The sequence below is a fragment of the Macrobrachium nipponense genome, chromosome 5 (assembly GCF_015104395.2).
Source record: "Macrobrachium nipponense isolate FS-2020 chromosome 5, ASM1510439v2, whole genome shotgun sequence".
Lineage (NCBI taxonomy): Eukaryota > Metazoa > Arthropoda > Malacostraca > Decapoda > Palaemonidae > Macrobrachium > Macrobrachium nipponense.
This window is the reverse complement of record NC_061107.1, coordinates 48,965,111-48,990,591: the sequence shown is the minus strand read 5'-3', so window position 1 is coordinate 48,990,591 and position 25,481 is coordinate 48,965,111. Positions and strand designations below refer to the sequence as shown.

The following is a 25,481-nucleotide window of genomic DNA, read 5'->3' as shown; positions in this document are numbered from 1 at the left end:
CCTTCTGCCAACCTTGCTCGAGAGAGCCACCACCTTAGGTCCTCTTTTATTTGATCTGTGACAGGAAAGGTAATCGAGTCTGGTTGTGTCATTCCTGCACCAAGAGGCTCTCAGGAAAAACTGCAGAGGTCTCATGTGCAGTCTTCCAACGTCACAAATTAAATCCACTGACGTCAATTTGCCCAGGAGCCTCATCCACTGAATTGGCAGAACTTACCTTTTTGTCCAAGAACTCCTGAACTGTCTCCAGACAGCCTTGAACCCTCTTCGGGACAGAAAAGCCCGAAACTTGAGCATTCAGAATCATCCCCAAATAAAGGATGCTCTGAGATGGAACCAACTGGGACTTCTGTTTGTTGACCAGAATTCCTAACTTTCTGGCAAGATCCAGAGTTGTTTTCCAAGGTCCTTCATGCACGACTCTCTGATTCCGACCGGAGAAGCCAATCGTCCAGATAGAGGGAGATTCTTACTCCTAATATGTGTAGCCAGCTTCCTATCGGGGATAGAACCCTGGTGAAAAACTTGAGGAGCGGTCGATAGTCCGAAGCAAAGCGCCCGAAATTGAAAACACCTTGCCCTTCCTTCGAACATGAACCTCAGGTACTTCCGAGATTCGCGATGTATCGGAATGTGAAAATAAGCGTCTTGCATGTCCAGAGAGACCATCCAATCCCTGTCTGATGACTCCAGAACCGACCGAGTGGTCTCCATATGAAATTTTGTTTTTCTGGACATGCAAGTTCAGGGCGCTCACATCCAAACCGGCCTCCAGCCCCCTGATGACTGGGAAACTACAAAAAGGCGATTGTAAAAAGCCTGGAGGAAAATCCCCTTCTATCTGTTCTATCGCTTCTTTGAGAAACAAGCGCTTCCACTTCTGCGGCTAGCGCCAGAAATTTGTCTGAGGCCCGGAGAGTATGCCTGGAATGGAATTGGCACAGGTGAGAGCGAGGGAGGTGAAACGAGAGGAATACGATAGCCGAACGTTGAGTACTTGCACTACCAGGCTTCTGCCCTCTGGTTTTCCCATTCCTCCCAAAACAGAGCCAGCCTGGCTCCCACTGGTGCAATGAAGAACGAGCTTTCATTTGGAAGGTTTGTTAACCTTGGCCGAGGCCTTAGACTGAGGTCGCAAATTCGATTTCGGCCGAAAGAAAGCGCTGGGTTGGGTCCTCGAAAAGGCGCTTGGGACCAGAGGAGAAACCGAAGGAACAGTCTCCACAGGAGCTTTAGGTCTCTTAGTAGACTGTGCCAGTAAATCCGAAGTAGATTTCTTATCTAGCGCAGACGAAATGACAACACTACATCGTCTGGAAAGAGGTTATCTTTTCACAAAAGGAGCAAACAAGAGAGCAGACTTCTGTTGGGACGTAACCCTTTTAGAAGCAAAGGAGCACCAAAGTTGCCTTTTCTTAAGGGTACCAAAGGCGATGAGCGAAGCTAACTCATCACATCCATCCCTAATGGATTTGTCCGCACAGGACAGAACACCAATCCAATCCTCCGCTAACTCCTGGGAAAGAGAAGGACAGTCTTCGATCTTGGCCGCTAAAGCGCCAATAGTCCTATCAAGGAAGCTAAAGACTTCCAAAAGTTTAAATTGATTCTTTACAACGTGGTCCAACTCAGGCGCTGTAAAGAAAACTTTCGTGCGGCGAAAGCAGATCTTTTCTAGAGGAGTTCGATTAAACTGGAGAAGTCTCCCTGGGAGGAGGCAGAAACTCCCAGAGAAGGAGCTTCCCCAGTTACATAAAACCTATACCTCTTACGAAGCAACTTAGAGGGAGGGTAAGACAAAAAGAGGCCTTCCCTAAGTCTCTTTTCATAGACATCCATTTCTCCGTCTCTTTCAACGAATGTCTAACCAGCTTTAGATAGAACAAGTTTTTGGGAGGAGGGAGGGTCTGAAGTTTTCCCTCCTCATCAAAAAAGTCGAAGTTGGGAGCGCGGAAGCCGCTTTCTCAAATAATCTGGATAAGATACCAGAAGAAATCTAAGGAGACGTGAATAACACGAGAGGTGATGTGAATCTCCTCCTCCTCTACTTCTTCTTCATTCTCCGATACCGCCGAAGAAGTACGGAACTACAACCGATCTGAAGGTTTCGAACCACCCTTGGACTCATTCATCCAGTTGGTTAACATCTCTAACTGCTTGCGCAAAGGCGCCAGAGACGAATCAAAAAAACAGTTAACGAAGGCTTGGAAGAGCCTAAATGTTTCAGCAGGAGGCGGAAAAAACTATTTGCGCCTCGCTCGGAGCCGCCGAAATTTGCGAGGCGAAACAGGCGCATCAGGCGTAACAGACGAAAAAAGCGCCTAAAGAAACACCCTTAGAACTGCTAGCTACAGCGCTAAAACCACAATCTCTACTAGTAGATGGAGCCGAAAAGGCACAGATTGATTGGCGACGAACGAGCCGCTAACGGCCGCGGCGCAACCCTACTCTTCAGGCTCCTTATACCGCTTGACTGGAGGAGGCGAAGAATCGGCGCCTGAAACGCCTCTTTAAGGGACGCGAAACGGGCGAATCTCGCCAAGAGCGCCAGCGCGACCGGAGACGGAATCGCTTGAAATCATTCGAAAGGCGTCTGACCGCAACACCTTTCCAACGCTTAAACCGAGCCCTGTTGAGGCGCAACAGGCTCAACAAGAGAGGCGCCTGTCTGGGCAAATCCCGATCGACTCCCTTGGACTTCCGTATGTCTTCTCCCCGGTGCGGGGGAGCTGGACAGTGACCTTTGTCTAGGAGACGTGTCAGGACAGACAGACGCACCCTCAACTACACTCTTACTGAGGTCCGCTTTCTCCAAAAACGTCTTAACTGAATTACCAAGTTTTTTTGCAAAACCGTATTCGCTAGTACCGAAAATTTCTGATCTAACCTCGATTCCAGACTGGCAATGGTGCGGAAGAAACTACACTTGGGAAGCCGAGAAGTGGATTAGTAGGAGGAATAGGAGGTGTAGTTAAAGGAGACATAACAATTTGAGGAGAAACAGAAGGAAAACAGATGCATCGCAAGACGAAGCAGAGCTAAGTCTACTTTCCCTAAGCGCTGCTTTTTCTAATTCTGTCTTTAGCTAATTTCTCCGAGTATGAACTAAAAAACTTCCATTGAGAATCAGTTCCAATCACTACACTCGTTACATGTTCGATCTGCTGAACAAACCTGTCCTACACTTAACACATTTAGTGTGAGAATCATATTCTAACTTGGATAATCTAGTTTTACATCCTGAGATGCAAACCTAACTCCCGACGGACTAGAATCCGACATGGCAACGCCTAAATAAAAAGCAAAATAACAACAACGCCAAAAAAGAGTACTTCACCAATTCCGAAGATCAATTCCACCAGAAAAAAAAGCGAAGCAAAGTCATCCAACCGCACCGACCACCGATGTTCACCGGACGCCGGCAGGAAAAGAATTGGATTCACCTGGGCAGTTGTACCTGGTTCTCCCGCGGAGTGGAGGGAGATGACGTCATCACCACCAGTGTTGGCGACGCCGACGCGCTAAATTTGAATTTAGTATCCTGCCGCTCGTGGAAATCACGGCTCTATAATTGTTCGGTAAGACACTACAATAAAACTAGAGTTTACTCCCCTATTTAAATTAAAGATGGCGTATCTTGCTACCTCTCTTGTTTCGAGGAAAAGGAAGCAAACTATAAGAAGCTCGTTCGTCTTCTACCTTGCAAAGAGATCTGTGAATACTTTCCGCAGGTTCTCACAACTCTTTCCAATAAATGTTAAACATACGTTAACAGTTATTATCGTCGATCAAGAAGGTTCTCACGGACGTGCAAAATCCCGCATCGAACGATCGTTACGTTCCGTGTCTGTTTCCAAATAGGTTAACAAATCGTGCTCTGCCGAATTAAAATCCTTTATAATACCGTCACATTGTGGTAAACAGCATTCATCTAGGAAACTCTTGTAAGTGGATAGTAGGAATTCTGTAATTAACCACCGGTGTGTGCATAAGCTTAAACCGTAACCGTTATCTTAAGGTGAATTTTCCACTACATTCTTTCCTCGCCGAGGCAGAGAGAGATCCTTAGCAAAACGAATACTATGTTATTCATGTTTGCATAAAAATCCCCTCAATTCGTGGTTAAGTCCCTGATTGTAGGGGGAATATACGGGTGAAACCATTCGATCCCTTAGGAGAGAGAGATGTAACCAACCGCTCACGACGAGAACCGGATGGTACTGAATTGGCGTTACAAATCCGTCTCGTTCACTGCCTGGCTGCATTCATTCTGAGTAGCCAGTTAACTCCTTCAATGAAGGGATAATAATAAAAAAATTATTCTCGAGCCTAAGAAAGCTCTCAATAATGCAAATTTAAGCCAAAACCTTTGTTAAATACCGAAGCTGAGTAGGTATTGCTGAAACAAACCTTTTAAGCGAAGTCCATACTAGGAAAATCCTGTAAGGATATAGATAATTCCGTAGCGAACCAGAAAGGCAACTATGGTATGCGTATATGACTTGTCATTCAGTAGTCGTATACAACAAGTCTTCTACGAACATTCTTTCCTCTCCGACATGCAGAGAAAGAATGGAAATCTTACTCTCTTCGTTTTCTTTTCATCAATAAACCCGAATGAGTATTAGTCGAAAGAGATCGCAAATGACAACCGAGGATCGAAGAGAATCCTCCTATTCTCCAGCTTTTATTATCTTGGAGATAAGTCCGTATATTACGCCTTTCTTATCTGGAAGAGCCTCTAATCAATGAATGAGAGCTCGTACGAATCTTGTTCAACTTCCAAACGATTGCCCCTCTTTCTGAAAATGGTTGGTTGCATTATTTTTTAGAAGGAGGATGATTTTAATATCCACTTACTATTGAACTAATTCTCACAATTTCTGCTCTATCTTCCATTCCTCAAGTTGGGCGGGAGAAGATTGAGCAACTGGAGGAGAGCGCTTCCTTTCGAAAGGTTGAAGGGCTTTTAGCAGTACGACTCATAACCTGACAAGGGGCTACGGCAGCCTGTTGCTACATCTTGAGTCCCTGCCAGGAAAAAGCCGAACTTGCTCTTTGCCTTATTGCATTAAGACTATCCTGACAAGGGCGACGGTCGCCTGTGCGACAACTCCCGTCCCTATCAGGAGAAGCCTGGGAGGAGTATCGTGATCGGAACACTCCTGGCACCTGGCAGGAGTATCGCGTTCCGAATGCTCCTGGCGCCTAGGAGGAGTATCGTGATCAGAATACTCCTGGATCCTAGCAGACGTATCGCGCTTGTAAAGTTTTTCTTGTGCGGAAGGTTCCGCCACCCGCCTGGAAAGTTCCGCGTTCGGAATGTTCCGCTTATCCGGGAAAAAGATTTCCGCTTGGAAAGTTCCGAGCGTTCTGAAAAGGCGATCCTCGCCTGGAAAGTTCTGTACGTCTGGAAGTTTCCGCTTGCGCGGAAGGTTCCGAGTTATTGTCAAATTCCGCTTATGTGAAATGTTCTGCACATTTGAAAAAATATTCTTTCTTGGAAAATTCCAAGAGCCTGGAAGGCGATTTGAATCTGGAATCTTCCGCCTTCTGGAAGGTTCCGCTTGTGCAGAAGGATCCGTGTGTGGAAGGTTCCAATCTCTTGTACACTTGTTCTTGCTTAGAATTTGACAATACTTCCATTTTCGTCCATAGCCCTCCCTTTCTTCTGAATGAGAAGGACTTCCATTTCCGATGAAGATCCTGGTTCATAGTGCTTCAGGCACTTTGCGCCTCTATTCAGGCTCTTCAGGTGCTTTGCGCCTCGTTTCAGACGCTTTAGGCGCATTGAGCCTCGTTACCGGAGCTTCATGCCCGAGGAGCTAGAAGCTTAAAAGTTATATATATATGTGTAATCACTAAACGAGATCCATATAATTCATTCGATCAACAAATAAATTCTTTAATATCTAATTCGGTTATTCTCAGAATAGAATATATTTTCCATATACACGTACCGATAAGGAATTTATTGAAATAACTATTTCAAACCCCCATGGGATAGACCGCCCCCCCCCGTCCAGCTGTTACGGGGACGAAACCCGGATAGGCAATGCCTCTACCGCAACTATTATCGAATGATGTCTTCCTTTCTCCGTCTCTTCTGGAGGTTCCGATAGCCCAGAACGAGATTATCTTGCATCTTCATTTAATCTACGCCGTTGAATGTTTCTTTCCTTATCGTCAAGACGATAATAATAAGGGGAACACATTGAATTAGGATGCCTTTCCAATGGCTATCCTGGCAGTCTGGGACGTCCTACAGGAATCTGCCGAGGGGACGCCTGATCGGTGGGGATTCTCCATAACCTCCGTACGGCTTTCGAACTTTCCTTCTCCTCCGGGCCAGGGAGCTTGGAAGAGGTCTAGGCCTGGGAGCGAGACAGAGCGATCAGACGCACCCTCTATTGCAATGGGGGAACACTATAATCACTTCTTACCTTATAATAGCTCGTATCTTGAGCTACATTCCTTTATCTTCAAATTGCAAATGAATTTGTAGTTTCTGTGAAGTAAGAAGGTGATGAGGAAACAACACTACTAGTACTGTTAATATTCTAACTGCTCGTCAGAACGAGAGCTATTAAAGCTTCTAAAGAAAGCATATCTAGTTTTATGTCTGACTTCCTCAAATAGGAAGTTACCATTATTTTCCTCAATCAAATTCTAACATTTATTACACTTTATCAATGAATAAATATTTATATTTCCCTTTCTTGCAAACTATGTACTAGTTACACACCCTCTATTCTTCGAAAACATCAAAGTTAATTCATTAAAAGTTATTAAAAGCGTATGCCGAACCACCGATCCAGTACTTCCCCGTAAAAGTCAGCCCAGAAGATCGATGGCGATGAAATACGAAAATCAAATCAGGAGGGAAAGTAAACATATGTTTACATTCCAGCGACAGAGAGAATCTGATTAGAAACAGGAATGGTTCCTAGTCCTGCCACCCAGCGGCAGGCCGGTAGTATCACCTGACCTACCTGTAGCGTGTGCCGCGAAATTCGAATTTCTGTCGGGGACGACGGAGTCGATAGCTATGTATATATCTGACAGGTAAGTTGAATGTATGAAAAGAGGAGTCTTTGGGTCCTTCTTCTTCCGAGGGATCCTGTTCTTCCTCAGCTGAAGAACCCTCATGATTCTTAGAGGCGCGACTATCCTTAGAAAAGTCTCTTGAAGAAGTTTGACGTTTGACTCTTGGAGACAAAACTTCTGGAACGTGCCTACTCGAAAAATCCTTCTTGTCCTGAGGAGGGCGTTTTCCAGATTCTTGGAGCCTAACAGGAGCAAGGTGGCTGTCAGAAGCAGAGCGCCTGTTTGAAGAAAAACTTCTATCAGGCTCTTGGCGCTTATCCAAAGGAGAGCGGCTACCTGGCGAACAGCGCCTGCCATGAGAGAAGCGGCTACCAGGCTCTTGGCGCCTGAACCGAGGAGAGAGGCTATCTGGTGACGAGCGCCTACTAGGGGAGAAGCGTCTGCCAGGATCCCGGCGCCTGACTCGAGGAGAGTGATACTCAGGTGAAGAGCGCCTGCCAGGAGAAACGCGCCTAACAGGCTCTTGACGCCTGGCAAGCGAAGAGCGCCTGTCCGATTTAGGGCGCTTGTCAACAGGAGAGTGGAGGCGAGACGAGGAGCGGCTACGAGGCGAGTAGCGCCTACTAGGCTCTTGGTGCCTATCAAGGGGAGCAATCCTGTCTCGAGAAGTGCGTCAGTAGGGCGAAGATCTCCTACGAGACGCCTGCTCCTTGTCCGAAGGAGAAACAAAGATATCATGCCTGTCAGGCGACTGGCGCTTGGATGCAGACGGGATCTTGTCCGAAGTAGAAAGTCTCCTGCGAGACTCCGAACGCCCAGGAGAGCGGGCCGCTTCCGTCGAATAGCGAGAGTCAGGAGAGGGGAGCCTGGACTTCTTTACAGGAAGGGAGACGTCCTTCTTACAACGAGAAGACACACAAAGAGAGCCAGCCAGAGCCGAAATCTGCGCCTGAAGACTAGCCAACACCCTTGCTGGAGAATTCACAAAATCTTGAACAGGTGACGAGGCTCGATCTCTGCTTGGGGAACGATACTCAAGAGATCTCTTCCGTTTCTTTGCTTCCACCTCGAGCTCTTCCGAAAAAACTTCCGGGCTGGAGGGAAGGGCGCAGGGAGCGTTCCAGGCTCTCTTCGAAGGGCGCGAGGCTTCCGAAGAGCTCCATCCTCGTTTAGGAGAGGGCGAAGGCAAAAACGAGAAGCACTGGCTCAAGACTTCTCTCTTGGCGCGATCCAAGGTAGCCTGGGAACGAGCAACAGGCGCTACCGAGGGGACACTTGACCGGTGGGGATTCTCCCTAACCTTCCTGCGGCTTTCGACTTTCCTCCACCACTGGGACTGGGAATCTGGAAGAGGTCTAGGCCTGGAAGCATTAGGGAGCCGATCAGACGCACCCTCCACTGCACTGGGATCACTGCACAAATTGCTATTAGAATCACTCTTACCTTCCAAAAGTTTGATTTTCATCTCCATGCTGCGAACGGTGGCTTTCATGGAGGCCACTTCCGAAGGCGCATCTTCGACTTCGATGCAGGGAGCAGGAGCTGAAACTGACAAAGGAGCTACGTCTAAAATGGGATTATCTACATCCAACTCGCTAATACAAGATCTACTACTGCTCCTAGAAGAAGCTTTCCTAACTTTATCCTTTTCAAGCTTCCTCAAGTAGGAAGACAAAGACTTCCATTCATCCTCATTCAGCTTTTCACATTCGGTACAAGGGTTATTAAAGGTGCATTCATTCCCTCTACACTTCATACATACTGTGTGAGGGTCTACCGCAGCTTTCGGTAGCCTCACCTTACACTCAGTCATACAACAAACTCTGAACATAGCAGTTTTCTTAGTATCAACATCAGACATCATGAATCCAAAGAAAAATCCAAAGAATAGTCAAATAACGGTCCACAAATCGCGAATGCCAGGCCAAAAGATCAGGTACTTCACCAGTCCGAAAAGTCCAAATAGAAACAATCCAGGGCAAAAAACGAGAAAAGAATCCAACTGTCAAGAGGTACCGACAACAGGTGTAGTCGACACCGACGACAGAAAAAATCTGACAAGAAAGGTACTTTGGTTCTTACACCCGCCACCCAGTGGCGGGTAAGGTAGATCACCTGACCTACCTGTCGCGTTTACCGCGAGTTTTGAATTCTGTCGTGACGTCAGACGTAAGCTAAGTATATGTCTGACAGGAAAGTTCATGTACAAAACTGGGAGGACTCTTGTCTCACTGGGTTTTTGGGAAAGATCTTCTCGAAGATCTTCCTCTCTTCTCTGGCTTTCTGCTCCTAAAAGAGGCTCTAGGAGCAGTCCTTCCTCGAAAGGGCTGTTGGAAGGGAATCTTCTCCCTCTTAGTCATTGGGACCGCAGGTTTCAATCTTATGGCTGATTGGGCCAATAGATCCTGAGTGGCCTTCTCAGATAAGGACCTAGAGATGTCCTTAACATCTCCTGCGGGAAAAGATGGCTCGACAGGGGTGAATACAGCAGAGCGGATCTCTGGAGAGGCGACACGGACTTAGCCAGGAAGGAGCTGTAAACTGCCCTCTTCTTAAGGATGCCCGATCCGAAGAGGGACGCAATCTCTGTGGAGCCGTCCATAACAGCTTTGTCCAAACAGGACAAGACGCTGGCAAACTCGTCCATATTTACAAAGTCCGGGTCCTGAGCTCTCTTGGCCAGAGCCCCTAGGGACCAATCCATGAAGTTGAAAACTTCTAGGGTGAGAAAGAGGCCCTTGAGGAGATGGTCCATTTCGCATATCCCCCAAGAAGCCTTCGCCGAAAGTAGCGAGCGCCTTCTTGAAGAGTCCACTAGAGATGAGAAATCCGCATCGGCTGACGAAGGAAGACCCAATCCCATGGGCTCTTTGGTGTCATACCAGATACCTGGCTTTCCTGCAAGCTTGGACGGAGGGCTGGAAAAGACAGTCTTTCCTGCTTCCTTCTTAGAAAGAAGCCAGCTCTCTAAGCCCTCAATCGCTTTCCTCATAGAAAGTGTAGGGCGCATCCTGACGAAGGAGGGGGACTTCGACAGCTTAGTGCTCGAAAGCAGCGATCCTGGGGAGGGAGGGTTCGCTGGGCGAAGAGAGTCTCCGAACTCCTGAAGCAGTACCGCTGCGAGTCTCTTATAATCTGAGACGCCAGCGTCTTTAGAGGATTCCTTCTCTGAAACTTCTTCCAACGTAGCAGCTGGAGAAGAAAGCTTCCTAGGAGAAAGACTCCTAGTAGGAGAGGCGCTTTTCTCCTTAGTAGCATGCCTGGAAGGGGAACAGTGTCTACTTCCAATGTGGGTCCTGTAAGGCGAAGTAGCTGCTTCCGCTTAAGGGCGCTTGATAGGAGTAGGACGCTTGCTGCTAAGATCCTGGAGCTTCCCAGGCTCTTGGCGCCTCACAGGAGAGGCGCTTGCATCTCTTATAAAGAGCGCCTGAAAGGAGTAGGGCGCCTACCATGTACTAGGCTCTTGTCAGGCTCTTGGGGTCTGCCAGGAGAGGCGCTTGCGTCCCGTATGGAGCGCCTGGGAGGCGTAATGCGCCTGGAAGGAGAAAGGCGCCTACTAGGAGAGGGGCTTGCGTCCCTTAGAGGGAGCCTGGAAGGAGAAATGCGCCTTCCAAGATCCTGGCGCCTGCTAGGAGAGGCGCTTGAGTCCCTTCGAGGGCGCCTGGATGGAGAGATGTGTTTACAGCTCTCTCTGATCCTACGAGAATCGATGAGCCTCTCAGGCTCCTGGCGCCTGCAAGGGGAGGAGCTTTTGTCCCTTGGAGAGCGCCTGGAAGGAGAACGGGGCCTGCTGCTTCCGTGTATGTTGCGCTGCTCCTGGCGCCTGCCAGGAGAGGAGCATGAGTCCCTTACAGGGCGTCTTGAAGTATCAAGGAGTTTACATTTAGCTCGGATCCCGTCCGAATCAAGAAGGCTCTCCAGCTCCTGGCGCCTGACAGGAGAGGGGCTTGCGCCCTGCGACACACTCCTCAAAGGTCGCTTAGCAGAGGAAAGTTGCTTACTAGACGAAGAGTGCCTGGCAGGAGAAAACAATCATCCGTGACGAGTGGAGTAATAAGCCGCATCAAGCTTAGCTGGAGAGGAGCGCCTGCTAAAGTCCAAGCGTAGGCTAGAAGGTGGTCTCTTCAAAGAGCTCTTGACCATTAGGGAGACATCCTTCCTGCGAGATGTGCCCTTGGACAATGAGCCTACTAGAGCCGACAACTGCTCTTGGAGGCCTACCAGAAACTTCTTCGTAGAAGAACGTACTCCTTCTGGAGAGGATCTCAGAGATCTCTTCTTCTGCGAAGGAGAATACTCAGGGAAGGGCTCCAGGCTGGAGTCTTAGGCGTCTCCTCCAGGCGGCTTCCAGGCTCTCTTCAGAGGGCGCGACTTCATCACAGAGCTCCAGCCACGTCTAGGTGAGGACGAATCGAAGTCGGAAAAGCACTTCCTTAGAATGCTTTTTCTGTAGCTATCCAAGGCAGCCTGGGACGAATCTACAGGATCTGCCAAAGGGACGCCTGACCTTTGGGGATACTCTACATCCTCCTAGCGGCTGTCGACATTCCTCCTCCCCTGGTCTTAGAGTCTGGAGATGGTCTAGGCCTAGGGCAATGCAGAAGCCGGTCAGACGCCCCCTCCCCACGGACACCACATATCACTGTCCTTACCTTTACTTTCCATAGCTTGTAACTGAGATTGCAAGTTACGGATAGATGCCTTCATAGCAGCCATCTCCAAAGACGAATCTTTGGATTCGCTGCGGGGGGAAGGGGCTGAAACCATATTAGAGGCAGGAGAAAATATGTTAGAGTTAGGATCTACCTCCTGATCAAGAGAACAGGACCTACTTGAGCTTCTGACGGAAGCCTTCCTGACTCTATCTTTCTCCAATTTCCTAATATAAGCAGCCAAACTCTTCCATTCTTGCTCAGTCAAACTTTCACATTCAATACAGGTGTTATAGACAGAGTATTCATTCCCCGACATTTTACACAAACAGTGTGAGGGTCTACCGAAGCTTTCAGCAACCTCACCTTACACTCCTCTTTCACACACACTCTAAACACAGGTGTAACGTCAGACATACTGAAGAAAATTCTAATTCAAAATCCAAAAACGGCCCACGAAAGCGTATGCCAAAGCTAAAGATCAAATACGTCACCAAAGGTCAATCAGAAAAGATCCTCAGCAAGCGAGAAAGAATTTCAATGCAGGAGGAACCAACAACAATGTGTCGGAACCGGCAACAGAGAAAATCTGAATAGAAAACGGGAATGGTTCCTAGTCCCGCCCCGCCACCCAGCGGCGGGAGAGGGCTGATCACCTGACCTACCTGTCGCGTGTGCCTTGAGTTTTGAATTCTGTCGGGGACGTCGGAGACTATAGCTAAGTATATATCTGCCGGGGAAGTTGCATGTACAAAAATAAAAATTTTTTTTTTTTTTTTTTTTTACATTTTTTTTACTTTTTTATACTTTACGTTTTTTTTTCCCAACTTCTCCACCACTTTCATTTTTTCGTAGTAGTATCACTTGGTTCTTCCTTTTTGCTTACTACTCCTACTAAAGGCCTCTTTAAAAAATAACTATCCAAGGAAGATTGCTTCTGTCTGCTTTTGACAATGTTCCTGAAACAACTTGGGCAAACGTCATCGAACTGTGTAACCATACGACCCGTGTAAGCCTTTTCGGGGTGTGTCTTTTCTACGAATGATTGCACCTTATGAAAAGCAGCTAGAGCATCCTTAATTTCTGCCTTTGTCATAGAGTCGTCGTCCTCCTCCTCGCCGCTGCTAGAGAACGCCTCTTGAACGACGTTATGTTGCATGGCCTCCAACTCCTTCACGTCATCCATCGTAAGCTCCTCTTGGTGCTCCTCAAGAAGGATGGAGCTCGGTTGTGTAGCTTACCTGCATCGGCCTACTGTTCAGCGTAGTGACGACCGTGGCCCTCTGCCCACAGGTAGAGGAGGAAGAACGAAGGAGGAAGAGAAGCCAGTCACACTCTCCTTCACTTGTCCATTCATGCAGTCACACACGGATGCGATGCTGTTCTGTCCACTCGGGTGCTGGGTAGACTACACAACTTGTTGAGCTGCCACCACGGGTCCCAAGGAAAGTGTCCAAGGACCTGTGGGTAATATCCTGAAGGTAGTAGGAAGTAAAAGTGGTCTGGTTGGCCCAAACCCCTGCCTTCAGAACCTGCGCCAAGGAGAAGTTCTTGCGGAACGCAAGGGCTGGACTAATACCTCTGACTTCGTGGGCTCTCAGACGAAGGGTACGGGTGTCGTCACTACCATCCGCGTCGTACGCCCTCCTGATCACCTCACGTAGCCAGAGAGAAAGTGTTCTTGGAAACTTCTTTCTTGGTAACCCCGACGCTAACGAAGAGGCGTTGACACTCAGGCCTGAGATGTCGAGTTCTCTTCAGATAGCGTCGTAGCGCCCTCACAGGACAAAGCAGCATCTCATCTGCATCATCATCAGTAAAGTCCTTCAAGGAGGGGATCGTGAAAGACTCGAACCGGTCGTCAGGGACCGAAGGATTCTGAGTCTTCGCTACGAAGTTCGGGACGAAATCAAGCGTCACAGATCCCCATCCTCTGGAATGCTTGACGTTGTAGGAAAGACCATGAAGTTCCCCTACTCTCTTCGCCGATGCCAGGGCCAGCAAGAAGAGGGTCTTGAGGGTCAGATCCCTGTCTGACGACTCTCGGAGTGGCTTGAAGGGTCTGCGAGTCAAACTCCTAAGGACAAGAGTCACATCCCACCCCGGGGGCCTGAGTTCCCTTGGTGGGCAAGACCTCTCGAAGCTCTTCATCAGGAGGGAGATCTTGAAGGAAGAAGAGATGTCCACACATCGCAGTTTAAGGACTAGTGCCAGGGCGGCTCTGTATCCTTTAACTGCAGAGACAGAGAGGAGCTTCTCTCGGCGAAGAAAAATGAGGAAATCCGCTACCTGCTGAACAGTGGCTCTGAGAGGAGAGAGACCCCGTCCACGACACCAACCACAGAAGACGGCCCACTTCCCCTGGTATACAGCGGCACGGGACTGTCTGAGGTATCCAGCCATCTCTGTTGCTGCACTGCGAGAAAAGCCTCTCACTCGCAAGAGATGGTGGATAACAGCCAGCCGTGAAGACACAGGGACTCGACCAACCGGTGGTACCGCTCTACGTATGGCTGGCACAGGAGGTTGTGACGGGGGGGAATCTCCCTTGGTGCTTCTGGGTGAAGGGACCACTCGGTTCCTATCACCTGATCCTGACAGCTGAGCTTGTCTGCTACTACATTCCTCTTGCCTGGAATGTAGCGGGCTGACAGCTCTACTGAGTGTGCCACGGCCCACTCATGCACCTGCAACGTCAACTGGTGCAGCGGAAGGGACACTAGGCCCCCTGCTTGTTGACGTACACCACTACCGTGGGTCGCTCATCAACACCACTGAGTGTCACACCAGACGATCCCGGAACTCTTGGAGAGCAAAGAACGCTGCCTTGAGCTCCAGGACGTTGATGTGAAGGTGCTTGTCGTGATGATCCCACACACCCGCAGCCAGCAACTCCTCCAGGTGTGTGCCCCACCCATCCCTAGGTCGATGCGTCTAAGAACAGCAACATCTCCGGGGGGTGGGGGGGGGGGTGTTGTTGCGAAGAAGCACTCCTCTTACGATCTTACGAGGTTCCCGTCATCCAGCCACCAGGCTAGGTCCTGCTTCACCTCCTCCGTGAGGGACACGGGGAAGAAAGGCGGGTCTCTTGCCTGTGACCAACACTCCTTTAGTCTCCAATGAAGAGACCGCCGGTGAAGACGTCCGTGAGGAACTAACTTCTTGAGAGACGACAGGTGACCGATCACGACCTGCCACTGCTGAACTGGCTGCTCCTGTTGAGACAGAAAATGTCTTGCTGCCTTCCTGAACCTGCTGATCCGCGAATCTAAGGGGAAGACTCGCCCTGCTACCGTATCGATCAGCATGCCCAGGTACTTCATCCTCTGCTTGGGCTTGAGATCCGACTTCTCGTAATTCACTACGCTCCCCAGATCGCGGCAGAATTCGAGGAGTCAGTCCCTGTCCTGTAGCAACTGCATGCGGGAGCTCGCCAGGACTAGCCAATCGTCGAGATACCTCAGAAGACGTATCCCTACCGAGTGGGCCCAAGTCAACACCAGCATGAACACCTGTGGGGCGGTTGAGAGACTGAAACCAAGTGCCCTGAATTGGTACACCGTCCCATCGAGGATGAAGCGGAGCTACTTCCTGGAGGATTGATGGATGGGTATCTGGAAATATGCGTCCTTCAGATCTACTGAAAGCATGAAGTCGTTCTCCCTGATGGAATCGAGTACTGATCGTGCCGTTTCCATCGTGAACCGAGTCTGGCGAACGAATCAGTTCAAGGGAGAGAGATCTATCACCGAGCGCCAGCCCCACCGAGGACTACTCCACCAGGAAAAGTCGACTGTAGAAGCCCGACGACTGATCCCATACGATCTCCACAGCATGTTTGCTCACCATGGCTTCTACTTCCTGCCGGAGCATTACGTTTCGAACCAGGAACGTATGTCTGAAGATGGACCGGGTTGGAGGTGAGGGGTGGCCGAGACTCGAAGGGTAGTAAATATCCCCTCCGAAGAACGTTCACTATCCAGGTCTCTGCTCCGTAGCGCTGCCATGTTGCCCAATGGCTCAACAGGCATCCCCCTATTTCCAGCAGCAGGTGATGGGGAACGCCGTCCCTAGCGTTTCCCGCCTCTCTTCGGCTTCTTCTTCCCAGATCCTCCTTGAGAGAAAGACTGGGAGGAGGGCTGGTTATGGTCGCTCCTTACCGAATTAGTCAAAGGCAGAGTCTTTCCTCTGGGCTTCGATGAAGCAATGGTCTTAGCTGCAGAGGAAGCGCTAGCTAAACTCTTTGGCTTAGCCGCAGTCGCTCGAGGTTGCCTAGCCACCTTTGAGACTGCCTGGTGGACCAGACGGTCACTGTCATCAGTGCACCATTGTTCCACCGCAACGTCCACCATCTCTCTGGGGAAGAGAGAAGAGGAACTCCGCACCAGTCCATTGCGAAGACCCAATGCCACGTACTTACAGTATTTTCAAACACACTACACAAAGCAAACCAAGTTTGAGAGACACAAGGCATACGACGAAAGGCGGGCAGAGAGAGGAGAACACGTCTGTCAACCAGCGCGGCCGAAAGCAAAGTGGATCTTCACCTCCCAGTCGCGCGGTGCGCGGACTGTCGGACAAGCAGTTAACTACCGAACTCCCTTGTTCGAAGCTTACGACCGGTTCCAGCTGCCGCAAGTTACATTCCTATTGTAAAAGACCGATGGTTTGTATTCGTATCGGAACAAACAACATTTTGTTGCCTATATTAGTGAAAGTATGAAACTTGTTATTCCCAGGGTCATGGTTTGAACTGAATTCATTTTTACCTTGTAATTGGTGGTTTTATCCTTACTGCCATCACAACTGAAACTCCACAGTGCTTATTTGATTGTTATTATACACATTTTGGTCTTAATTCACTCCACATTGGACTTGAACCACGTTGCTGTTCCTGGTTCCTAAGCGCTCACTCCACAAACACAGTTACGAGCAGCAGACGACGACGCTGCAAAGTTTTATTCCCTTAATTGTTTACTTTGCTCATCATTTAGTTCAACTTTACTTTGTTATTTCAAAATGTTTATTTAATTCATGTCTATTACCCCTTTTTTGCAACCAAATTACCCCGAAAAATTACAGATATTTCTGAAGTAGATGCAATCCAATGTTTCTAACCTTGTCGTACATCTGGCTGCCGAAAACCATAGAGGAACAGACTACGGATAAGTGGATTATAATGTTTTTTTTTATTTAAGTCTATATTAGTATTTTTTATTTTTGCTAATAACTGTATACCAGAAATAAATGTAACCTTTAATGTTTGCATGCTAAGAAGGGCAAAATCATCATTGCCACATTAGTGGAGCTTCACACATACGTCGATGCATTATTATAAACTATTTCCATGAATTCTAGTTGTCATAGTAATGCAATAATGATAAAATTGCTTTAATATTTATGTATACATACTTTCAATACATAGGTTAATTTCACCAATTTCCACGTTTTGTGTAAGTCTTATACCCAGTTTGGAGGGTGAACACATACCAATTGGCAACAGAGAGAGAGGAGAGAGAGAGAGAGAGACGAGAGAGAGAGAGAGAGTGAGAGAGAGAGAGAGAGAAAGGAAGGCAAAGGAAGGAAAAAGGACAGGGGTGGCGGTGGAGGGGGGGGGGGGGAGAGAGGGTAGCGGCCTCCTGTGTGTTTGTATCCATTTCTGGATAATGGAGTTTTTGTCTCTTGGTACAAGGACAAGTGTTGTTATTCTTTACGATTAGTGATTCACGATACCCTTGTAATTTACAGCACTGGGTGTAATGCACTATGGGAAAATCTCATTCTGATACGAGTGTTCGTTACAGAAATATTGCCAAAAAACGTGCTTGCACTGTCTCTGAAACCCATAATAGGTATGCTGCTTAGTTGTCAATCAAGTTTTTTGTAATCAAGTATTTTTTACAAGCTAGCCATTGTATAAATTTGTATTTTTCTCAATCAAAACATATGCCCCTCAATGCTAACTTTCCTCTTTTAACAACTTTCTGGTCATTGCAAATTCGGCCCCATTAATTTCTTATGGTGCGAAAACAGACAGAGGCCCAGGGACCGAAAGCGATTGCATCACACTACGGCGGTAATCCGGCAGTAAAACATCTTCATATATCCAAAAAGTAAATAATAAAGATATACATGCGCATTAAGATTATAACAATTACATGAATAGTAGGTGATAACAATCTGCATGAATAACTGGTAAACTGTTCTGCAAAAAAGTTGAGTATAGCAATTCATCTACAATAGGTATGAAAGTCAAGATGTCGTGACGTCATAATACAGGACTTAAAAGAACGTTCTAATGCCGAAAAATAATTACTTAAATTTCAGTCAGAATCGAGTTACTTTTTCAATAACAAATATTTTCAAATTAATCATCATAAATATGTAAAATATTGATGTTTTACTATTTATTTAAATAATTAACTAGTGCACGCTTCGGTCGTCTTCTACCAAAACAGTTGTTTACTTAAAAACGTTGTGGCCAGTGACCATGTTCCGATTGTTGTGATGAAAGTGCCCCAGCATCTATGGGTACAAGTGGTGTGCGGATTTATCACAGGAAATGGGAAGTTTATTGACACAAGCGACTCCACAAACATCGAGACGGCGTCAATCTTCTAAGATATTTAAGCTTAATTAAAAATTTCGAAAGCGTTTTGGTGAGATTTGCACTGCGTTGGACACCCTTTTCACTACCCTCTGTTTAATGCTTTAAATTTGGCCTTAATTTCTAACTTTGGAGAAAATACTTACTTCGAAAGGAGAGTAGAGGTCTTTAGCTCCTAAGTACTTTTTCAGAGTGTGTTCAGCCGCGATCGTCGGTTGTTTACCCAAGGTAGGTACTAGCTACTTCGAGGGGAAAGTAGAGGTCTCGAGGTGTTGCTTCCACAGAGATTTGCTTGTGGCTGACATCTACCTACTAATTCAGGATACGGGAAGTGCTAGTTGTTTTTGGGGAAATTGACCGCTCATCCGTATAGGTGTACGCCTGGCCGCACAGTGGTGCTTTACCCTATGCATCTGGAAGGAAGTTAGGCTACCAGACTGGGTAATCAGGAGTCTGATAAATTTAGGCTAGCCTATTACAAAATACCGTTTTGTCAACCAAGCCTAAAGCTATAGGTAACACCTGCAAAAGTAAGGGCAAGGGGTTCTTAAGGAAGCGGCATCTTGACCGCGTAGGTAGGTAGGTAGGTACTAAGGTAGTAGCTAGTTTCTTCAGGATGCGGGTCCCGCCCTCACCACAGCCTATTCTAAGCAAGTCAGCCAACATCGAGCCCAATAAATAACATTTTAACACCTCACTTACCGGAGTTATAACTTCTTCCTGTACTTCTACGTAGTTCGATTGCTCCATTTTAACTGTCAATGAAGAACACTACCATGTTACCCAAAGGCATCTAAAGCTTTCAACGAGGTCCGAGTCCGACAGGAGTCAAGTCCGCGGTCAGCTTTGCACAGAATGGCTGATTTCTTGTGCCCTTTACAAGCGACCGCGTTCTTCTTCTTCATCGTCGTCCTGTTCTTCTTCTCCATTTTCTCCTCGTAACTTTTCAATTAGACTAAGAAATTGGCGATATTCTCTCTCTTATTATATAAATTTATTATTTTACTGTTGAAATACATCTAGCAGAAAAACTTAAAGAGATAGTTTTAGTTTTATACAACGCATTTCTTTCATCTTTGCAGTACGTTTCCGATAGATTATTTACAAAAGCGAAATTAATATCTTTTTCGCTCACGTCATGCCTCATTTTGCTTTCTGTTCACACTGAAATAATATTAGAATTACTTTGTTGCTTACTCTCTTGGCTTATTTGATTAGTTACCTCTCTATGCAATCTTCATTTGAAGTTTTCCCCTGAACTGACTCAAGTGACTTCCTGTGAAATGTTGCTCGATTTATCGACGAGCTATCACCAGATTTATTTTAAGCGACCCATCAGACTTCATTATATCCATCTGGCGGCCCCATTTACTTGTCAGTTTCAGTTCATGGTTATCTTGATTAACCATTTCTTCTGTGTCATGATTGATTGCATTAATATATTTTTCTAAGTTTTATTCTTACATATCTTTAAGTTGTTAAAACTTTATTTCGTTTTTAGTTTGTGGGTCACCTTATTTACCCCCCTCAGAGCCGTGCGTTTGTGTTTTAACGTTCTTTTGCCAATATCTTGGATTTCTCTGGGCTCACCTGATATACCGTATGGTCGTCCACCCCTGCCCATGGAATATTTTGCCACTCTTTCGATTACATTTTGCATATGTTCCACATAATTCTCAGAACCATGTTATTAAGAAGATATAGCACACTTCTGGAACATCTATATTTCTAACACGAAACGCACAGTTCATCAAACATATATACAAAGTGCTAATACTAACATAGGTGTATAACTGAATCACGAAAGTTAGGAACGTGATAAATCCATAAATAAAGATATATGCCACGAAGTAAAAATAAACGAAGGAGGATCTGCGAGACCTTTCGACGTTAAACGTCCTATACTGAGCAGAAACTGACATAAATGCGGCAAAAGACAATATAAGAAGATTCGTATAACTGACAGATAGGGATTATAAAGAGATTAGTACCTAGAATCCGACACACCTGGAAGATGAGAAACCTTCCCAAACAAGCATAAACAATGGGTGCAATTAAAGGTTTAAGACAATCATCTCAGATACAAGGACAAGACAATTAAAGGATTATAGGTGACAGCTATTCAGAACTTGGTAAACAAAACCATATTCACAATACATGTCAGATATACATTACAACAATGATAACTCTAAGGCAACTGATTTTTATTTAAGTCAGTAATTATATCTTTGAGGTCATTCTTAAGCATGTTACAAATACAAGGGTCTAAATGAAAAAGGCCATGACTAACATTGAAATTACAATGAAAAGCAAGTTGTATTAAAACAGATTCTAAAAGATTTCGTGATAAGACATCTCTTGACCTTGCAATTACTGAACTACCAACCTAATTTATTCGGTGGTTGTTTTCACTTAAATGAATGAATATTGCATTAGATGTTTGCCCAGTTTTTACAGAATATTTATGCTGGCTTAGCCTTACTTCTAGGCCTTTGCTAGACTGTCCGAGATAAAATGAGGGACAATCCATACATGGAATTTTATATATTATGTTGTTGCTTTCTCTGGGACCATTTTTTATTAACATTCCTTTTAGTGTGTTATTATAGGAAAAAACAAGGTTGAAATTAAAAGCTTTTAACAATGATTTAATGGTTTCAAATCCGTTAAAATAAGGCAAACTTACTTTTCATTGTAATTTCAATGTTAGTTGTGGCCTTTTTCATTAGACCCTTGTATTTGTAACATGTTTAAGAATGACCTCAAAGATATAATTACTGACTTAAATAAAAATCAGTTGCCTTAGAGTTATCATTGTTGTAATGTATATCTGACATGTATTGTGAATATGGTTTTGTTTACCAAGTTCTGAATAGCTGTCACCTATAATCCTTTAATTGTCTTGTCCTTGTATCTGAGATGATTGTCTTAAACCTTTAATTGCACCCATTGTTTATGCTTGTTTGGGAAGGTTTCTCATCTTCCAGGTGTGTCGGATTCTAGGTACTAATCTCTTTATAATCCCTATCTGTCAGTTATACGAAACTTCTTGTATTGTCTTTTGCCGAATTTATGTCAGTTTCTGCTCAGTAAAGGACGTTTAACGTCGAAAAGTCTCGCAGATCCTCCTTCGTTTATTTTTCCTTTGTGGCATATATCTTTATTTACTAACATAGGTGTAGATTTGTATATATACATGTTGTTACCACCACCAATGAAGTTCCATGAACAATAATTTCAACCCATCGTATACGGGTAATTATGGATACTGTGGGGTCTTAATGAAACAGAACTGGGTACTACTGATCTATTACATTGTTTTAGATTTAGCTGGCCTTATATCAGCACGGGCTCTTGCTCCTAGAGCAGCCTGTAAAATAATGATTACCTGGGCACGCTGTTGTTTGTTGTTTTACATTGAGCTGGCCTTATGAATTATATATCGGCGTAAAGGAAAGAAAATTCTACATACAGACAGCCTATACATGTGATTTTTGCTGCTTAGCTAGATGAGATACAACAATGTGATTAATGGGTAACGAAGGTATGGACACCGGTCTTTACAATCTAGATGAGATACAAGATCGTGATTAATGGGTTAAGGAGGCCTTTACAACTACTCCCCCAGACATTATTAATAATGATAATTAATAATTATCATTATGTTGTTGGTAATAGGAGCCGTCCCCGAGTTCTTGATATTTGAGGTTGTCGGGTGGTTTTGATTGTTGGGTCGTCTGGCGGGCCTGACGGGATGTCTTTCGTCCAGTCCCTGGAACGAACTCGACCACGTCTCGGGACATTGGTTCCTTCACTTGAGGTCTTGTTTTGTGGAGGAATTATCGGACGTTTGCCGATCTCTTCTAGGGTTTCGTTATCCATCAGGAAAGCTGGCTTTAATCTGTCGACATATACCCAGTTTTCCCGCTCGTGGATGTCGACGAGGTAGGCCTTGGAGTTTCTTGTGATGACATGGGATGGGCCTCTGTATGGTCTGGACAGGGTTGGGCGGCGGGCGTCGTCCTTCAGGAAGACGTGTTTGAAGGATTCTAGGCCTTCTGGTGAGTAGTTATGTGTCCTGTCCATGAAAGACTTCTGGCAGAGCGCGAATTCCTTTGCTATTTCTCCTAGTCTTCTGAGGGGTGTATCTCGTTCGTCTGGTTCAGTAGGGAAGAATTCGCACAGTACTGCCAGTGCTAGTTGCTAACCCGTAGACTTTTTCTGCAGGAGATTCTTCACCATTTGCTTTTGGTGCTGTTCGAAGTCCTAGCAGGACCCATGGTAGCTGCGCCTTCCAATCTTCGTTGGTACACAGTGACATCAGTGCTGCTTTTAACGAACGGTGAGCCCTTTCCGCCATTCTGTTGGCCACAGGGTTACATGTCATCGTGCCATGGAGTGTTGTCCCCGTCAGGCGTGCCAGGGAGACCCAGAGTTCTGATAGGAATGCTGAGCCCTTATCCATAGTTATGTCATCCAGCACACCGAAACGACTTATCCAACTTAATAGTAGGGCTTCCACGCGTGTGCTTGTAGATGCTTCTGCCATTCGGGTTGCTTACGGCCATCTTGTAGACCTGTCTATGACTGTTAGGAGGTATCTGGTGCTCCCTGATTGGGGCAGAGGTCCTCCGACGTCCACGTGAAAGTGCCCAAACTCTCTTCATGGTTGAGGGAAGTCTCTGATGCCTGATTCTGTGTGCCAGGTGATCTTGCTTGTCTGGCACGGTATGCAGTTCTTTGCCCATCCCTGCATGTCCTTTTTCATCCCGTGCCAACACAAACTTCTTGGTCATCAGGCATGTTGTTGTACGTCCTGATGGATAGGAGACGCTTTGGATGATGTCCAATACCTGTTTCCTTCGTGATGCAGGTATCAGTGGGTGGGGGCGACCTGGCTGGCATTTTGGGGTGTACGGCTTGTTCCTTCTCCAGGTCCTCGTAGTTGATGCCTAGGTGGACTGAATTTATTTCAGTCCTTGAAAGGGCGTTGGCTACTGGCTTCTTCTTACTGGGGACGCAGCTGATGATGCACCCGAATTCGGATATAGGGACAAAGCGCCGCTGCTGCCTTGCCAACCACACATCCCCAGCCTTTGTGAAAGCATGTACCAAAGGCTTGTGGTCTGTCTGGACAGCGAAGGGGCTGCCATCTAGGAGTATTTCAAGTGTTGCATGGCCTGGTAGATTTCCAGCAGGAGGGGGACCTATCCACTATCTGCTCCAGTACAGCTCCGCAGGCAACATTGCTGGCATTGGTAGTAAGTCTCAGGCGGGCGGTGGGGTCCTGGTAGGCTAGGGTGGTGGCTCTGGTGAGAGCTGCCTTCGTCTGCTTGAGCGCCCTTTGGTGTGCCATTTCCCTTTCAGCACCTTGGTCAGGGGATACATGATGCAGGTGATATCCAGCACGAATTGTCGGTAGTAGTTGACCATGCCGAGGAACTCCAACAGGAACTTGATCATCTTCGGTGTAGGGAAGTTGTTTACTGCCTCTACCTTAGAGGAGATGGGGTGGACACCCATCGGGGAGACCTCGTGTCCCAGGAAGTCCACATTCTCTACGCTGAAGGAGCACTTGTCAAATCTGATGATCAACCCATTCTCCCGAAGGCGTTTCAGCATGGCCAGGATGTGTCCCAGGTGCTCTTCTGGGGACCTGGAGAAGATCAGGATATCGTCCATGTAGCAGACACAGAAAGGTAAGTCCCCTAGGACGCTGTCCATCAGTTGTTGAAATGTGGCCCCAGCGTTCCTGAGGCTTAGGATCGAGTAGGAGAAAGCGTTTGTTCTGAATGGTGTGATGGTGGCCGTCTTCGGAACGTTGTCGGGATGTACTGGCACCTGAAAATAATATTTAAGTAGATCACTTTTAGTAAATATTTTGGCAACATGTAGGGCTCCTGTTAGGTACTGCATGTTTGGCCGGGGGTAATGGTCAGGCGTTGCCACCAGGTTCAATTGACAATAGTCCCCGCAGGGACTCCAGGACGCATCTGGCTTCTTCACCATGTGGAGGAGGGATGCCCATGGGCTTGAAACCTTCTTGCAAATACCCATTCTCTCCATTTCTGTGAATGCTTGTTTAGCATCCTGGAGCTTCTTGGGAGGCAGGTGGCAAAGCTTGGTATGTGTCGGTTGGCCCGTGGTGGGAGATGCCGTGCTTGGCATGTGTTCCCAGCACCTGGTGTAGCTCTGGTTTGAAGACATCTGGGAATTCAAGCAGGAGGGTGCTGTATGTGGACATTACGGCAGCACATACAGCAGGCATTCCCGGGCCAGTGGCAAGTGGGTGGGAGCAGCAGGTTCTGATGTCTAGAAGGCGTTTACAGCTAACGTCCACCTGCAGGCCGTGTTGTGCCAGAAAATCAGTGCCCAGTAGAGGGAACATGACGTCCGCGATGAAGAAGGGCCATTCGTACTTATGACCCAGAACGGATATTCTGTGGGTCTGGGTTCCGTAGCACCAGATGGGGCTTCTGTTTGCAGCTACTAGTGTAGCCATAGTATTGAGCAGGCAGTTGTGGTCCTCTCTCAAAGGCGGAAAAACCGATTGCTTGGCACCTGTGTCTACCAGCATTCCCCACCCCGAGATTGTGTCGTGGATGAAGAATCCCACTGGTTGGGATTCCTTGTTGTTTGCACGCACTACTGTTATAGGTGGCTGCCCTCTGCAGTTTTGGGAATGCATGGGAGCTCTGTAGTTTTTGGCATTTTTCTCGAATTGTCAGTGGAAATAACACCAGGCTGGATTCTTCCATGTCCTCTGCTGCTGCGACTGTGCCTTTTTTCTGTATATTGCATATGTATCCCCCACCTCGACCTTCTCCTCCATCAGGGTGCAGGCTGCAGCGTGCTTGGAGGCCTTCCATTGGAAGTGTGTTTGCTTCCATGATTTGTGCCCTCACCTCCTGAGGAAGGCGCCACAGGAATATTTCTCGTGGTAGGCTGATCTCACTTCTTTTGTTGGATTTGTCGCAGTCTGGCAGCATCAGGAGACCTCGTAGTTCATCCTAGGTGCCCTTGGGCGATGTGTTCCCCCCTAGGGGCTGGTTCATCAGGTCTAGGGTGTGTTGGGCTCTTTCTGGGACGGGTATGGAGTAGATTTCTGTGAGCTTTCTGCGGAGGTCTTTATAATTGATTTTTCCCGGCTGTGCATCTAGCCAAGGTGTGGTTTT

General features: G+C 46.9%; 1 protein-coding gene across 1 annotated transcript in view; it reads right to left on the bottom strand.

Annotated features, from left to right (window-relative positions):
• LOC135215288 (uncharacterized) overlaps positions 1-19,205 on the bottom strand; it is a 374,690-nt gene extending 355,485 nt beyond the window's left edge. The window contains exon 1 of the mRNA XM_064249832.1: positions 19,009-19,205. The gene's annotated coding sequence lies outside the window, so the exon portion shown is untranslated. The remainder of the gene's footprint in view (positions 1-19,008) is intronic.
• Between the last annotated feature and the right edge of the window lie 6,276 nt (positions 19,206-25,481).